The sequence below is a fragment of the Anser anser genome (genome assembly GCF_964211835.1).
Source record: "Anser anser genome assembly, chromosome: 5".
NCBI classification, from domain to species: Eukaryota; Metazoa; Chordata; class Aves; order Anseriformes; family Anatidae; genus Anser; species Anser anser.
Window position 1 is genome coordinate 48002961 of NC_139725.1, and position 19280 is coordinate 48022240.

General features: G+C 36.4%; 1 protein-coding gene across 16 annotated transcripts in view; it reads right to left on the reverse strand.

The window, feature by feature from the left end:
* Positions 1 to 19280, reverse strand: part of LOC310900994 (uncharacterized protein) — a 382517-nt gene that overhangs the window by 165361 nt on the left and 197876 nt on the right. The window lies entirely within an intron of this gene.

The window sequence follows — 19280 nt, forward strand, 5'->3', positions numbered from 1 at the left end:
TTTTACGTTTAGTTGGAAGTTTAGTATGGTTTTGTTTTTTATAGACAGGTCTATAGATTTTTTTTTCAGTGACTTACAGAACTTTTATTTTGTATTTATTATAGTACTTGTAATTAAATTGTGCAGGTCACCATGAACACTGGCAGAGGGAAAAATGTTCTTATTCACAGAATCACAGAATTGTAGGGGTTAGACAGGACCTTAAGAGATCATTGGGTCCAACCCCCAAAGTAGCAAAGCTGCTACTCTGACAATACCTAGAGCCTTTACAAAGCAAGGATAGAGAAGAGATGGTAGTAGTACAGCCTTCTAAAACTGCAACACATCCCAGTTTGACCTATAGGACCAGCCTCTCAAGAAATAAATGGATAATTCTATTTCTGTGGTTATTAACAGCCTGATATGTTCAATGACATTTACTAACAAAGATACTAAATATGGTTATTTTTCTCCCTTTTTTCAGAGGATTTTTTTTTCACAAGGCCAAACACCGTTTCTTACAAATCTTGGTTTCCAAAAATGATTAGATAAAGAATGGAGCTATATACGTTATTATTGCTTCTGACATACAGAGGGGGAAAAAACAAACAAACAAAGAATACCTTCATTAAGTGTACCAGGTTCATAAAACCTATAATATCTTCAAATGACAAAGAATGCTGATCATTGGTCTGTGTAGGTTTGTGAGGAATTAGTGACCTGTGAAACATACTACCCTATTTTAAAAATAACAAGTATGAGAATGTGCAGCACCCTCCAATTTATTTCTTAAAAACACCTTTTACTTTGAAATTAATGGAAGATTCACTTGGTGAAGACTGAGTAAATATGGAGGGCTTTAGTTTATTGTTCATTAGGAGTAGTATTGTTTAGAAAGTGTTATTTCATTTAAAGTGTAAGGTAAATGAAATGTTACTTTTGCTATAAGAATCGTTTTTTGAAATGTATTGTTAAATATGAAAAGAGAGAGACAAGGTGTAATTTTCCCTTCCATAATATGACTGAAGATCCCAGAAATAATACCTATAAAAGCGCTTACACAGGAAGATGAATTAGTTATTGTTCAGTCAGGCTCAGGTGGTAAGTCTGAAATTTCTGTAAAGAGCAGCATCAAAGAAAGATTGGGGAACATTTCAAAACTGACAGCATGAAGGAGCAGCTGAGGCCCAATTAAAATAAAAGATAAGTAGGAAAAAGAACATGAAGTTTGGGAAAGTGAAAAGAAGAGGATACGATAAATGTGATGTGCAGCCTGAAACAAAGACAGAAACGTCAAAATTATTAACCAAAACCTCAGATTTTGGGAAAATGTAGGTTCAAATTATTAGCACAGAAGAATCAGTTTTCATCAATGCAGCTACCACATGAAGTCCTTCCTACCTAAACATCATTTAACATGAATACAAGTCCTTTTTCACTAAAAAGATAAGAAAGACTACTCTGTTCCAAGGAGAAACAAGGTTCTGAAGCTGTTTCCACCATAGAACTGAGAGAAAAGAACTTGCTCAACAGAAACAAATCAAGTCTGCTGTAGAATCTTTTTGCTGTTGTGATACTGTATAAACAGGGAAAAGTGAAAGACTTCAATCAAATAATTGTTAGCAGTATACACAATACAATGAATTAATCCCATACCTCAAGCTTCCTTTAATAGCCCAAGAGGAATAAAAAGGCATTTTCATTTTTAACACATAATTTTTCTCTGAGTTGAGGTTGTTTTACTTAGTGTTTTACTTTCCACCAATGCATGGACAGCTGCCACAGGTCAGAATGCTTACTGGTTTGCCCAGCAATTTTAAATTGTTGAAAATGCAGCTGAGATTTTCTGCTCACATATATGATTTTAAAATAACATCACTCAACATCCAGCAGAAATACTTCACTCATGTGATGTTACTAAATACTGTTAAATAATGCATAGCCTGCTTCCTGGAGTCATCTGGGAGTTTTTAAAAATAATAGCTTCCAGGAATCTGAAATACTTACTGTGTTTTCTTCCTGACATGCAAATTGTTGTGGCTTTGGCCAGGGTGATGATGTAAGTCAAAAGTTTATTGGAAGGTCTTCCTTAAGTCCATTCTAGCCAGACACGATTGTACAGGCCCTACTCTAGCAGAAGACTAGACTCAGTAGTGCAGATCTTTCTAGGCCTTCAAGCTGCTTAGTCCAACCTTTCATTAAAACAAGGATTGCAATTCAAGAAAAGCCAATACAAGGATTTTATTAAAGTCAGAATGTGTTATTAGGAATCAAAAGAAACAAAAATATATCTCAATCAACATTTGTCTATTCCATTGCTACAGATTAGTAGAGAGTTCCTTAATTAAATCAAAGTTCCCTGCAGTTATTTCCTCTTGTACTGTGGAAATAACAGGGGAAATATGTTTTAAAACCTAATGTTCCATTTAAGCAGTCACATTCTAAGTTCTTCCTCTGAGATCCTCAAACCAAATCACTTGAAATGGCTTCAGGGTAATATTCCCTGCCACTAGGCATATTCAGAATGTTAAAGAAACCTAATTTTCAAAACATGAAGGTCTCGTTGATGTTGGAAGCCTCTTAAACCTAAAAGTTTGCTAAAAAAAAAAAAAAAAAAAAAAAAAAACAAAAAAAAACAGATAAGTCAATAAAAAGACCTACTGCTGACTCAGGTAAAACTCTCAATGTATGTATATATATATATACACATATATGATACATATATATATATGATCTATGTATATATATATATGATCTAAAAAGCACAGAGAGATATTGTATAACAAGGTAGAATATCATTTATCATTTATTCCAGCATTATTATAGAAACTTTTCCTGAAAGTAGAATCAGTTAAATCAGGGAGTTGATAGATGTCAATCTATTAAAGATAATTCATGTAGTACCAGAAAAGCACTGAACATTGTTGTGTTTTATTTTTTTTTGTTTGATTTTTTTTGTTTTATTTTTCTTTTAAAAAATAACCCTACACAAATGGTATAAATGAGACCACGCAATCTTTAAACAGACTGCCTGAGTTTCAGGCAGTGTTTCAACAACTTTTTACTTCTCCAGAAGAAATTATGTTAGAGCAATATGATAGCCATTTCTACTTTTTCACAATGGAGTCACATTCAGCACAAAACTAAAGTGAAGGGACTTTATTACTGCAATATTACTTCCAGAACTCGATTTGTAGGCCATACAAGAACTGATTTTAAAATGTGATTTCTATTAAGAACAATTTTCTGTCATTTTCTTATAGCTTCCTACATCATTTTTAAAATAAATTCACACCTCAAACTTATTTAAACCTATACTACTAAAGCAAAAAGCTTTTTCATAAAAGAACTCTTATGTGTTCTGCCCACGAAAATCCAATGCCTTTGGACTATTGGAAACATTTTTTGGCCCATATTCACAATATACATATACAATCAGGGCCTCAGGCCATTCCTTTCCTCTGAACTCTGTACCAAAGTATGAAATGAAAGCAAATGAGAGCAAAGGAGAAGGGCTGTAAAAAGAAAAGGCAACCTAAGAGAGCAGACAGTGGAAAATAATTCTCCTTATTTGAAATCTGTGTGTAAATGCTGGGTTTCAGAAGAGATCAGTCTTCTGTTTTATTCTACTCATTTTAAATGACATCTTGCAAGTCATGCTTTTTTACTTCTATTTTTCACAATGTGAAACACATCATAAAATCTGGCAAAGGCTTCTATAAAACAGGCAACAAAACTTCAGCTTCAGGTCTTCAAGAAAATTGAAACACATCTAAGTTCTTAAAATAGCAATGAAAGGTATAGAGTTTTAACAATTTCTTTTATTCTTCTTGCAAGTAAGAATATAGAAAGATTTATAAAATTATTCAAATTACTTAAGGTCCTCAGCATTGAGATTTTGGTCATTGCCTATCTTGAGTAACTGCTAGATGCTTGACACAACTTTATAACAGTTTTGCTTACTGTAATACATTTTCTCTAACAGAACAAAGAAGTAATAATAAAATTGAAAACAAAAGGTACATTACCCAATGCATTAGCATCCAGGAACTTACTGATATTTAAAACAGGATCATAGTGATAATTCAGCTTGGAAGGGCCCCCTGGAAGTCTCAAGTCCAACTTCCTGCTCAGAGCATGGTCAGCTGTAAGATTATACTGGCTTGTTCAAGTATCTATCCAGACTGACCCTGAAAATATCCAAGGATGAAGAGAATACAATGTTTCTGGGCAGCTTTTTCCAATGTTTCATTATTTTCATTTTGAAGTTTTCCCTTACATTCAGTCCATGTTAATGCAACGTATGCACTAAAATCTCATCTGCCCACAATCTGCTGTCTCTCATACCCCACCAAGCTGTTCAATTTGCTGTCTACTAAGACTCGCAGGCCCTTTTCAGCTGCTTTTCAGACAGCCAATCAGCCACCAGCATGTATTGCTGAAAGGGATTATGTCTTCCCAGATACACAACTTTACATTTGTCCTTGATGAATTTCTTAAGGTTTCTAATAGTCCTCTATTCCAGCCTGTCTAGCTCCCTCTGGATGGCAGGCCTGCCCTCTAGAATGTAGAATACAATCACTGGGAACAAGTACAGAAGGCATATACTCCATATTTATCATTCAAGTGCTATACAAAACATGTGACAGTCCTCTCCAGCAGAGACAAAAAAGACAGATGACATATGGTGCTGACAATCCATTTGTTCTGTGGAATGCTCCTTCCTGGATCACAAAGAGACAAACATTGCTCCATTTGTCTTTCACTTCATTAGAAGAGGATTTGCAAAACTTTTGCCTCCAGCCTTCCTATTTGTAGAGTCTGATAATGTTCTGGAAGCCCACATGGCATGTTCAATAACTACGTGGAGAACTGCGACAATCCCTTATTGAATACAACATCAAAGACAGCCCCTAACATATTGTAATGCTTTCATCCAAAACAGATACCTTATACAACTTAAATTTTCCTCTTCTCCAATAGTCATGTTCTATGACAAAAAGTCATGAGTTAAAGAGAAAACCTAACAGTAAAAATCTTGCTTTACCTTGACTATTTTTTGCATTGGAAAAAATGAAATTTTTTTTATAAACTAGTCAGAATTTCAAATAAATGCCTATAAACACATTGGTTCACACAGTCTGCTGGTCATGCACAAACCTACAATAGCAACTTGGTATCAGTAATTTGTATGATGTTGACAGTAATGAAGTCTTAAAAAGAAATAAAAATATGCCCTTCCTTTTTTTTTTTTTTACATCAAATTTTAATTTTTGAACTTGAGAGTGCTATTTTTTCATACAAAGCAGGGACTGAAAAAAAAAAAAATTCCCTTAAAATGATGAAAAATCCATTGATGGTGTTCATTTCATTGAATTCACTGCCATCCCAGATGGATGGAAAGGCTCATGACAAAACACAAAACCTACCATTAATAAAGAAGAGAAACCTAAAGTAAGGGAACTGCAGCAGAGCCTGTCTTGGTGGTATGACAAATTGAGAAGATTGATTTAAGAGAGTGTACATCAATGTGTAATATAAATGAAGGACAGACTTTCATCCCAAGTCTTTTTGAAACATAAGCCTTTAATTCAGTTCTTCATTGGTGCATAATTTCAGCACACACAATTGCATAATTTTCACAGTTATAGTAGTGCTCACTTCAGCTGGTGGCTGCCAAGGGATGATCAATAGTCAAAACACAGGGGTGGGTGCACCCATGTCAATAGGTACTCCATCTTTCCAGAGTAGAACAGGGTCAGAAGCTCAAGTAATTAGTCATTCTGCTGCCACAAGCTCTATTAAGCTCTATTTAATACCTGAAGGCAGTGAAATGTAAACAGGGGTTATACAAGAATCATGGATCACAGCACAGCTCTCTTGGGGATAAAGGAAAGTCAATCTTACTTATATTTCTCTGAAAACTGATTACTGTACTACTTAACAGTAGGTTCAGATAAACACTTTTTCTTGTATCCTCTCTTCTTCCCTTAAAGAATCTTAACTGATTAGCAAATGGCAGAAAAAGCAGTCTTTTTTAACAGCTTCTTACTTTTTAAATAAATTTCTTTTTGCTGCAAATGTAAAATTACACCACGCATTTTTACACATTTTTTGCAAGTCCTAGAGACTTCTAGAGTCTATCTATAGTCCTAGAGACTATCTTTATAAATTAAAAATAGAATCAGACAAGTTTTTTTTTTTACTTATTTATTTTTATTTTATTAATCCCACACACAACAATGAAATGTCAGAGATTTCTAATATAGTTTTGACTAAAAGGTGCAAGTAGTCACAGGACAAGATTTTATGATTTTCATTATCCTCACCTGATGCTCACTCATACAAGTACTCAAGGCAGAAGGAAGGTTCTCTCTTTCAAGATACCACAGCCGCTGTTGCTGGGAGTGATACTAAACTGTATGCCCATCTTCCATTGCCATCCTTGACTTATCACTTACTCAAAAATCTAGTACTCAGATACCCATCCTTATCCTGACATCTGTAACTGCACTGATGTTCACAAGTAAAGTCAGCATCTGAAACTAGTCCATTATTATGAGTAATCATAATGCTTTTTTTATGTTGCTTATGTATATGGTATTTATTGTTGTCTTTCTCTCCTCTTTTTTTCTTAGTAACCTGACAAAAAGAGGATAGAGAATGAGCTCAAGAGCTACAATTTGCTTAGGAGCTATCTCACCTTTTTCCTCCACACAGCAAAAATAGATCTAAGTTTAGTTAATTTAACTTTTTCATGAGAATATTAGACTTTGAAGACATGATTTTTTATTTTATTCTTCTGGGAGAAGAGGCAAGAGAATGCGAAAAAAAATCATTATCACTGACTTTCCATTTCTTCATAAAATTTCAGAATAATAGTCAGCAAGATATTATACCAATTTATTTCTCTTACTTTTTCCTTCAGTGGATTAAAAGAGTGGATTAAAAGTAATATGATATCCTATTCTTCAGTACTCTTTCAAGAACATAAAGACAATTCCACAAGAATTATCAGGTAAGACAGAATACTAAACCAATCTAACCAAACCAGACAAATCAAATCTGAGGTTCTAATTTCATTTTTTGTCTTGGCTTCTGTTCATTTTTTTATTGTATAGTCCTTGTTGTACAGTCATGGTCCCATTATTGTCCTGGTTTCAGTTAGGACAGAGTTAATTTTCCTCCTAGTAGCTGGTAGGGTGCTATGTTTTGGATTAGGATGAGAAGAGCGCTGATAACATGCTGATGTTTTAATTGTTGCAGAGCAGTGCTTACACCAAGCCAAGGACTTTTCAGCTTCTCGCTCTGTCCTGCCAGCGAGCAGGCTAGGGGTGCAGCTGGGAGGCTGGGAGGGGACAGACCCGGGACAGCTGACCCAAACTGGCCAAAGGGGTATTCCATACCATCTGACGTCATGCTAAACAATATATAGGGGTGGCTGGCCGGGGTGGGGGGCCGGCTGCTCGGGGATAGGCTGGGCATCGGTCAGCGGGTGGTGAGCAATTGCATTGTGCATCACTTGTTTTCTTACACATTATTATTAGTAATACTATTATCATCATTATTATTATTATTATTGTTATTATTATTTTCCTGTCTTAATAAACTGTCTTTATCTCATCTCACGGGCTTCCCTTTCCTGTTTCTCTCCCCCATCCCAGAGAGGGAGGGGGGAGGGTGAGCGAACGGCTGTGTGGGGTTTAGCTGCCGGCCGGGTTAAACCACAACAAGTGCATGTTTAGAAAAAAAAAAATGAACTTCTTTCTCTCATGGCCAATACTTTACTCTTAGTATTTGATCATGGGAAATCAAACCTTTTGACATCATAATCATTATTCTGGTATTTGATGGTGGTGTCAGAAACAGAGCTTTGTGATTCTGACAGTATATTTGTCTATTTTAATTATCTAGACTTTACAAAACAAGGTCATGCAGATGACCTTTATTAGTTATCTTTAGCATTCAATATATAAAATTGTTATTTGTATTAACAAGGAGGGTGGAATAAGGTTCTGGAAATAGCATGAAGGACATGTAGACCAGTCTCAGGAAAGCAGATACCCAATCCCTACACTTAAGATCCTCAAAAAACATGTTAATTCCTGTATAAAGCTTTTAATCATCTAATGTCAGCCTTCATACTACAAAATACCTAGTGGTAATAATATATTATAGTTTATTATATGCCCACTTAGAATTTAACAGCTTTACCTTCTGCAAACCTTTGTATTTAAGGGTAGGTTATTACTAGCCAGATTAGTTTCTAGTGGAAAGCCTGGCTCTGTGCAGGCTTTTACCAAAACAAGTGACAGACTAAGTGATGATGTCATGCAGAAATGAGCAGTAGGCATGCGAAGTAAAACCCCTTTGCCAAAATCATCACATCACAGGAAAAATGCTTCACAGAAGTTTACATGAAAAGTTTCCCTCAATTCAGCCCACACATTGGTGACAACCATTTCATACTTCTTTACAACCACACATATCTCCTTACAGGCACATTTAAGCTCAAAAGTTCCAGACAGTGTCAAGACTTAAGTTACGTCTGCACATCAGTACAATTTGCTGATTTTCTCCATAGATCTGTTTATTTTTACTGGCATACTACTCAAAAGAACTAGTGTTAAGACCAACCAAATACCCTATCAGCCCTTTCTATGAAGTGCATGGTGCCATACAGCATACCTGATCTCAGGTAAAAACCAGCAATAGAAAAGGTTTTACTCTTCTGTAAAGCACAGCTGCCAAGTTTAAGCAGTTGTGTCAATATTTACAAGCATTGGTATAAGAATACATATCTCCATATAACCCATTAAACTTAAAGACTACACTATTTGTGAACAAATTCCTGGGGAAAGAACGTGATCTGTCTTTCAAGGTGGTGTAATAACTTGCTGAAAGTACATTCAGACATAAAAGACTGAGTCATAAGGGTTTGTCAAAAGTCAAGTGAAAAGAGTCAACAGCTAAGGAGAAATTATGTCTCTGGAATTCAGTACTAAGACTACTAAGACTAATAAACTGAATGAGCCCCAAGTTATGTTTATGGTATGATTCAAGCCAATATACCTCTCCAAATAAAAATCCATCCCTGGTAAATGCATCCTAAGTACACAAAATATGCTTGTAAAAAGAAAAAAAAAAAAAAAAAAGGATTTTAATTCTGTAATAGGGTATTTCATTTCTGACACCTATGTATTTATAACAGTGTTCCCTGCTTCAGACTTTCATAAATAAACTCCTATCCTGCTTGGTAGTAAGGAAGATTTTAGGATATTCCTACAGCTGCGGAAACACTTAAAATCAGTACACTCGAAATCTATGAATGGATGGCATCCCAATCCACTTATGTTAGGTTTCCAAGAAATTATAGGATGCATGTTCATAGAGGTGCACAGCACAGTGTTTAACACTAAAAAACAACAACTTCTCTTGACCACTGTGAGCCAGACAAACTCTCCTGCAGCAGCTAATTGCTGCACGTAACTGAAGTGTAATTAAAACCTCTAGAGCCATAAGGATGTTTGTAGTAATTGTTATCTTAGGTGCCTCACTCCATGCAACATATGGAGAGCAAGACCCCACGTCAAGCTCTGGATCCCATTAGGTACCAAGGCATCTAAAAGTTAAATGCCGCAATCTTTATTCCACATTTTAGTTTTTACTGTTTTTCAGAAATCTCAGACTGACTTTTCACAAGCCCCAAGATTAAAAGTATTTCTGTTTACCTTAGAAGACAAATTTCTTTATTAAAGGTCTCTATGTTTTGCTTCTGACAATACGGTATAATAGTAATACTGTAGTCTTGAGAATGCAGATCCCACCACCTACAGAACACCTGTGTATTACAGAAAAGCACCATCTAAGTTTATATTACCTGAAGTTAAAAACTCAAGTCTCAGGAATGTTTCCTATGGGTTTCAAGTATAAGTTCCACTAGGAGATGCTTATGAAACATTGAGATAGCTCAGTACAAGACCAGAGAACTTCACAGCTCTGCAGGTCTGTTCTGGAAAACATAATGCATTCACCCAGCTGACTGAGAGAACATATTGATCCATAAAGCTCAAGTGGCAACACATGACTGGTAGCAATGCTCATTCAATGAATATCACAATAAGAACAATGGTTCAACTACTGAATTTGAATTAGTAGTAGAAGTATAGGAATTACTGTTCTAATGGAAGATACCATGGCACAGTTTAAGTTCAGGTCATCATTGTGTAAGAATCAGCTGTTCCAGGATATGGAAATACACATTCAGCAACATAGAATGCTTAGAATTTCAGGTGAAGAGCTTTAACTAACTAGATGTACATAGCAACAAGAAGTCATCCATTCCTGTTATGATGTAGCTGAAATTTGAACATAGGTGAAGACTGTGATAAAGACAAAAATGGTGATGACAGTTTATGGAAAATGTTTTCAGAAGTATGGAAGAGGCTAAGGAATTTCAGAGCATGAGGAAAGAGCATACTCCTGAGTGACTTTCCCAATATCACAGCTCTCAGCAGCTCTGAAAAGTGAACCCAGATCTCCCAAGTCCCCTCTTTGGTGCTTTAACAACAATATTCTTTCTCCTCAATACTGCTCCAGGCTGTCATTTGTTCTACCTGAGTTACCGCATGCTTTCAGAAAGGTATGTCTCAAAATGTGTTTAGATTAGAATCACAGAATCATAGAATCATAGCTGGCATCAAGTAGTGTCTTATAAATACTGTATGTGTAAGTATATAAAAATAGAGAAAAGGTGAAAGAACTTGTAGTAAATAGATAAAGACGAATATTGCACTTTCCCTCCCCTCCCACACAGGCATTCTTTCATTCCCATACTGAACTGATGCACATATCCACAGGTCCATCAGTTCCTAAGCAATTTTAAGACAGTTCATTATTCATCTTATTCACCTGACTGACCTCTTAAAAACTATGTAGTTAGTATTCCAGTATTAATTCTATTTCAAAGAGTTCTACCTCTGTTTTCTTCCCCCTTGTGTCTACTTGTGCAGACAATTAATTAACAAAGAACTATGGATAACAGGTTTATATTTAAGTATTCAGTGGTGCAGTTGTCTGAATCTATTTGCTAGTAAAGCCTACTTTTTCATTTACTGAGGATGCACAAAATAGATCAGTACCAATTTTATTCTTTTTATTTTCATTTAGTCTAAAGAAGTATGAGGCATCTGATTAGACAGCAGGCAGGTGGAATGCTGAGAAAGAGAATTCAGAATATGATATTTTTAAGCTTACTTAACCATATTTCAGGAAATTTGATTCTCTTCAAATAACATGGATCATTTCCTTACTGGTGGTGTATCTCATGGTCCTTCTCCTACAACTGGACAGCATTTCAAACCATTCATTTAAATCCTAACATCAGGGTATCATTCTGAAGATAGGGCTATTGGATGCAGTATTAAGTTGGTAAGATCTGTAAGCATTATCAGATAACGATATCTATTTCTGACCACAATACACAAGGATACCAATTTCTGGCTCAGGAATTTCATTGAGTTTCATCCCTGTCAAGGCAGGTGAAGTATAACTGAGGATGCATCATTATAGCCTCCTGTGTTTTCCTTGGATGTCCATTATTGCCTACAGTCAGAACCAGAAAAAGTGGGCAAGGAAAGTTTTGGCCTGACTCAGAATGCCTATTCTTATACTTTACTGAAATTTCCAGTTTCTCCTTTTTCTCCTTTATTGGCATTTTCATCAAGTCTGAGTTGAAAATTAGTTATTTATGCAGAATTTAACAATTAGAAACAGGAATGACAAACCAACCAAGATATTTGAAAAAGACTTTATTTTCAATCTAAGACTGATTCCACACTGTCTGATGCTGAAAATAATCATCAAACATCTTGTACTAAATAGAAAAAAGTTATCCTAAAATACTCACAAAATACTAGTTTTTTGAGTATTATTACCTATTGTCAGTTATGAAGTTTTGTGATTTCATCTTTGCATATTTTCTACTACAAGGGCCACAACATATCTTTTTACATTTAAATGCATAATTTACAAGTAGTAAACATAGTTTAAAGCAAAACAGAAAATACTTTAGAAGAAGGAACACTGTCCGTGTCTACCACTGGAATGTCATTGACTTTAACTCTAACCTAATGAGCAGAATCAGGCCCTAGATCTCCGAAGTAGGCCAGCTAAGTCAAAACTCTATTTGTGTCTTAGTACATCTTATTTTAGAGAAGTCCCTGAACAGCATTTTCCCTCAAAATATCCATTATTCAGAACTTCAAAGGAAGTGAAATACTGAAAGTTTCAGATTATTGATATCATTTCACTGAAAATGACAGGAGCAGCAAAGCTGAAAAGTAAGCTGGAACACTCAATGTGAATGCAAAATAAATAAACAAATAAATAAATAAATAAATAAAGATTAAGGCATGTTTGGAACTCTGTGAACAGTTCCAAAGCAGCAAAATCTTATATCAGTTAGAGGTTACAGAAGACACTGATTAGATATTCAAATCTCAGATTGGATATTGAAAAACAGAACAATTAACACTTCATTTTCTCTTTACTAAATACAGTCATGGTTTGCCAATCTTAATTTCAAGCCCAAATGATTTTAGAACCATAACAAGAGAGTCTGTAATGTGTTTGAATTGTTTATACGTTAACAGTTAAATATTTTTATTATTTTCAACAGATTACTTAAAATTATTTTGCTGGTACTCTGGCAAGGGTGAAGAAATATTTAGAATAACAAACTGTTCTGGCAAAAAACAAATAGGGCCAATTCCATTTCTTCATACTATATGTAAAGAAATTGCCATGGGTAAACTATGGGGGTTTTGGCTTTTGTTTGACAATGGAACCAGTGGATTAGCAACACATGATATTAAAAATAGTCAAAACACAGGGATCAGTGATCTAGAGAGTGCAGAAAATCTCTTTGTTATTTTACTGCTTAAAACAGATTTCATCCAGATGCTGCGTTGCAACTAGAGCTGCATAGTGATGCAGGGGTTCCTGAAGTAGTTTTCAATCCCCTAGGTTCCCATACAGTACTCTGCTGTGTTCTGAAGTCCCAGTGCAGCTCAAGGTTGCATTACAGAAGTATGTCCTAGCCACATCTCCTTGATTGTGAACAGAGTCCCTGCAGTGACAGTTAGGATGGGTGAGGAAGGACGGAGAGCAAGAATCCCTCAAGACATCACCACAGTGATTACCAAAGAACAGCAAGCAGAAGTATTCAGGAGACTCACTGCAAAAACATAGCTTTGACCCTAATCAACATGCTAAGGAAAGTGTACCAAGGGACAAAATGCTTTTGCTATCTTATAGGATGTGGAAACAAAGTGATATCTACACAGAAATGTTTCCTTTGTCCTTGATTTACTGTGTTGGTTCTTTACAACCACATTTTCAAGCTTCTTATCCTGTAGCAGTACAAAGATTTTGTTTTTTGTTAGTAACTCTCAGTCATCTAAGGCATAGTCTGCTTTCAGGAGAATATATAATGTAGAATGGTGTTAAGGTGGTTGCCTTCTCCTGAGCATGAGGAGAAAGATGTTCTCTATGAAAAAGTTTAAAGAAATTATCCAGCTCTCTTTCTCTCGAAAATACAGTTTTCATAAATCTGTCTGTCCAATAGCATTTTTCTAACCACTAAACAAGATACAAACACACACAAAAGAACTGTTATTGTTTGACTTTTTTTTTTTTTTTTTGCTTTTTCTCTCCTCTCAAAGACAAACATTGCTATATGTGAGATTTACTACAGTTAATGTAAGTTAATTTTATCATTGCTTTCATCATATCTCCCTGGACACTCTATTCTACAGTGTGTGAAGAAAATAGATGTAACTCTAGAACACAAAATAATATATGGAGATATTTTTTAATCAAATCTTCATTCCACCTTTACTCATGTGAATCTTCCAGTGATGAGAAATTTTGCTTAACTAAGATCCATAAAAGCCAACAACAGGTTTTAGTATTTTGTCTTGGATGACAGAAATAATCTATAAGGGGCATCCTATAATTCAAGTCCATCAACATAAATATGTAAAAAAATATAACATACATAACAAATGTCAAATTCTACATAAAAATAAGTCAAATCCTTCTGCATACTTCACAGGCTGATAGAAGGCATGGTCCCTGATCCACATACCTTGCAATCAAACTAAAGATACCATAAACGAAGATACAAAAGCCTATGGAAGGAGAGTTGTTGTTATTACAGAAGTAAGAGTTTGCTATAAGAATATCTTTAAGCTGCTGATTTTTCTCCCTCAAACTATAGCTATGCACTGCACAACATTTTAAATGTTGCTATATTCTTTTACTTTTTTTCCTTATCTCCCCCTTCATTTTCTGTTGTTTGTGTTTGTTTGTTTTGTTTTGTTTTCATTTTGGTTAAATGTTTATGGATATTTGCTTGTTGATAGCAAGAAGGATTTGTGCTTTTGTGCCCACAGCAAATTTCAACAAAAATCCTCTTCTAAATATGAGCTTTTAACAAATTTTACTAATGACTCTTGTAATCAGCAAAATCTTGACTAATGTGACTGCAAGTAGCTCCATTTCCTGAAAAAAATGAGCTGGGTCAAGTTGACATTTCATTTTCTATTCGGTGTCACCTTTTTTTTTTTTTTAAACACCACCATCCAGATAGTGCCTGCTTATCATTCTGCTTCAGACACTGAAAATGATTAAGTACAAACCTGCAAAGAGGGAAACCTTACAACTCAAGGAAGGGCTGTGTGCCCTAGACACTGTTTTTAATGAGCAATCATGACATAGAAGTTCTACAAGAAAAATGATAAACATGTCACTAATGGAGAAAAAATTCTTTATTTCTTTTGATTTTTTTTTCAAAAGATGAAAGTGATCTGACACTGTGTTTATATTTTAAGAATAATTTCTATTAAAGAGACCAGGCATATTAGGGACTGATTTTCAAAGAAGGGAATTAGGGCACACATACCACTTTGTGTGCTAAAATCCAGCACTTAGAAAACCTGACTTTTGCAAATCCACCACCTCTTTCCCTTTTAAAGTCCCCAGATTGCCAATGTTTCAGCCATAGAATAATACTTAGTAATTCCTCAGGCACAATAGAATGCACAACATAGACTTTTCTAGACTCTTGACACAATTTGATAGTATGGTATCCTGGCTGAAATTGCAATCCCACACAAAGTACTTGAGAAAGACATGCTTCCTTTCACATCTAGAAATCTAATGGTGTGTCTTCACCTGTCATGCAGGCAACCGAAGTACTAATTTCTCTTTCTGCTTGATCTGTGGCAGAAGTCTGAATTTAAGTCTGTGCTTAATCATGAGTCTGTGTGGCACTCTGAGGAAAAGCTCTCTCATGGTCTATCTGTGAAGCTGTTCTATTTTGTAAGAAATATTTAGCAACTCAGGGAGCAATAGAGAAAACAGAAGGATTCTGCAGACTGGTTGTTAGGGCATTCACCAGAGAGACTCAAGCCTGGATCCCAGTCCTGATGAATATTTAAGAATCTTTTCTCTCTTGCTAAGGTTTGTCTACTTTGTATAAAATCCTTAAATATTCATTCATACAAGGATGGCTATCTAAGTATTCTGAATGCCTTTATCAGCAACTGCAGAACTATTCTCTCTTTAAACCAGTAATAGCTGACTGCTTACCCAAAGCAGAATACCCCCAACAAGAAGGGCTGAACAACCCTGTTCCTAAAGCCCTCATGGCCCAAGAGCTAAAACGGTCTAAGAAATCATCTGTTTTATCCGTCTGTTAAAAACTAGACAAAAATATTAATTATGGTATCCTACAAGATAAATGAACGTTCTGGTTAGATATGAGAAAGGTGTTTTATCCTTTTAATTTTTTTTAAGAAAGGACTATCTTGATCTAAATATTATTGACTCCAAGAAAGTATTTATGGCTACTATTATGGGGGAAATGACACTCATTTCACTTAACTTTATTCAAAGACTGGAGGCCCTGTGTCACATCTTGTCTCAGCCTTTTATCACAGTTCCCCAAGACTATTCTCATACATCCTGCTGATCATTCTGCCTTCTGGGAATGCAATTGCCTAGGCAATAACACCTATTCATGCTTGACCAACTTGATAATCTTATGTGGTTCAATGAGTGGCTGCAGATGAGGAGAGAGCATTTGATATTGTCTACCGCAACTTCTGTAAGGCTTCTGACACCGCCTCCCATTGCACCCGCATAGAAAAGCTGATAACGTAAAAGATGGATGAGTAGACAGTGAGGTGGCCTGAAAATTATCTAACACCTGGGTCCAGAAGGTGGTAATTTGTGGTGTAAAGTCTAGTTTGAGGTCAGTGACTAGCGTTGTACCCCAGGGGTCAAAACTAATTTCAATCCTATTCAACATCTTCATTGATGGTCTGGATGATGGGCAGTGTGTAAAATCAGCAAGCTTGCTGATCACGGAAAACTGAAGAGTGGCTGATAAGCCAAAGGGTCATGATGCCATCCAGAGGGATCTCAAAAGGCTGGAAAAATGGGCTGACAGGAACCTCATAAAGTTCAACACAGACTTGGAAGTGCAAAGTCCTGCACATGGGGAGGAACAACCCCAGGCACCAGAACTTGCTGGGGGCCAACAGGCTAGGCACAACTGAAAAGAGCCTGTTCCCATCTTCTTTGCACCTCCCCTCAGGTATTTATGCACACTGATAAGAACCAGTCTGCAATTTCGCATAAAAGGACCTTGTCATCCTGATAGACACCAAGTTGAACATGAGCCAGCAATGGGCCTTTGCCATAAGGAAGGCTAATGGTATCCTAGGCTGCATTAGCAGGGGTGTTACCAGCAGGAGGAGTAAGGAGGAGATCCTTACTCTCTACTTGTCACTGGTGAGGCCATACCTTGAATACTGTGTCCAGTTCTGGGTCACCCAGTACAAGACTGACAGGGACATAGTGGGGAGAGACCACAGAATGGAGACCAAAGATGATAAAGGGACTGGAGCATCACTCCTATGAGAAAGTCTGAGAGAGCTGGGACTGTTCAGTCTGGAGAAGAATAAACTCAGGGGGGATCTCATCAATGTGTACAAATTCCTAAAGGAAGACTATAAAGACTACAAAGCCAGGCTTTTTCCAGTGGTTCCCAGTGACAGGACAAGAGGCAATGGGCACAAACTGTAACAAAAGAGGTTCTATCTGAACATCAGGAAATACATTACTGCGAGGGTGACTGAGCACTGGCACAGGTTGTCCAATGAGGTCATGGAGTCTCTCTCCTTGGAGATCTTCAAAAAGCCATCTGGATATGGTCCTGGGCACATATTACATACATTCTACCAGAACAAGAAATCTTGCAGGGGTTCAAAGTCCTTTGTGCTATTTTAATTTTGTTTATGAGACTCGATTGTATTTACAGATCTGGGAACCAAAATTAAAATGACACAGAAAAGTCTATTTTGCTGGCAGAGAAGTCATTATTGTTGTGAGGGAAAGCAGTGTCTGGTGAGTATCTAGTTCAGTGTCAACGACCACAGACTGTGATTATCTGATCCAAGAATATCTGAAATAAAATTCCACTTTAGAATGTATGAAATGCATGAATTCCTTTCCTCATTGGAAGCTTGTTTCTCCCTTAGATTCAGAAATAGCAACAAATTGCTATGTCTACTTTTACTGTTAAAAGACTTAGAAGCGTTAAAAGAATTAGCATGTAACCTTAAATGCAGGTGTCTGCTTGGATTGACTGTAATTGAAACACCTAGGAGAGCACTTTTATTTTTCTCAGCAAATCATGTATTCACCAAGCTGGTCTCACACTGTGAGTTGCAGAAGACTGGTCTTTCTCCACATAGAACTGCAGAGGGAGGGACTTAAACAGATTCAAGCAGGGTTTTAGTATTGTTTCTTAAAGAGCAAGAAATAATTAACATGATGGGTGAAGCATACTCACCTGAAAAAAAAAAAAAAAAAAAAAAAAAAAACAGTTCAAACAGTTCTTAAAAAGAAAAGATATGGGAGAATAAGAAATATGCTAGAGTTGCTGAAATGTGCTTGCCAGATGAGATACAGAGCCAAATTTATGCTGACTCTAAAGATTTAAGTAATCAGTCTTTATCTGCATGAACTAATGTCCTTATTCCATCAGCCTTAATGAAATGAGTATGACATCTTGGATGGTGAGGTCATAAGCAGACTGGAAGCAAGCAGACTTCACTCACAAAACTTCAAAATCATTATTCCACCATCTACATTAATTTCATGTTCTATTCTGTGTACATGCACTGCTGAAGAGGTTGCAGGTATATTCTCTCATCTAATCCCTCTGCATTCAGGCATCTGCGTCTGAAGTCATACAAGGGATTGTAAGGCCATGGTTAACCTGCTGCTTTTGAAGCTAGGCTTGGTTTGAGGTTTCAGTTCCAGGAACCAACCCTGGTGCATTCCCATTCCATATGGGAAGGGCTCAAATCTGAGCTAGTGCAAATCCTGCTGGAGTTTCCTGGACTGGAGAGTTGATCTGCTCTGAGAACAGAGCCAGAGTTTAAGACAATAGCTGTAGTGTGGTGGGGCTGTTAGGCAGACTGGGCTTAGGGAGCACTCCAGTTTCGTGTATATAGAACACCTGTACAGTCTAAATTGGTTTGCAGCAAGGGAATTCATATTCCAGTGACCCTAAATAATAGCAAGGAAGAGCAATAAATAAAACAGAGAAACTAAAGCAGACCCCTTCCCAGGGTAGAATAGGGAAGCAGAAAGAGAATTACCTGCAATGAACTTTTATATGTCAGATTTGCAAGTTTTAAATCACAAAAGAGAGAGAACAGTTTTAAAAAGTTCCTAAATCTTCTTTGATGTTCATCAGAGAATATTTTTACTCAGACAGTTTTTGTATATGTAGCTGTAGGCTTGCTTTCTAAATGTAATCTCCCTGGATAGAATCATTTGGGTTGGAAAAGAACTTCAGGAGAATTAAGTCCAAATTTCAACCTGACCTACTGAGTCCCGACAGTAAACCAAGTCCCTTAGTGACACATCCACACATTTCTCAAATACCTCCAGGGATGGGGACTCCACCACTTCCCTGGGTGAGGATTAAGCAGTCCAATGCTTAATCATTCTCTCCGTTAAGAAATTCTTGCTAACGTCCAATCTAAACCTCCTCTGATACAACTTGATGCTGTTAATAAAGTTTCTATGGCAAGAGGTGAAGTCAAAAGGAGCACTGACATATTTAATGTGACAGCACTAGTGAGTTCCTCTCCTGCACAAAAAAGCTGCTGCCATTTAGATGTTTTCAGATCACTCATGCTCATCCAGCCCATGTTCAG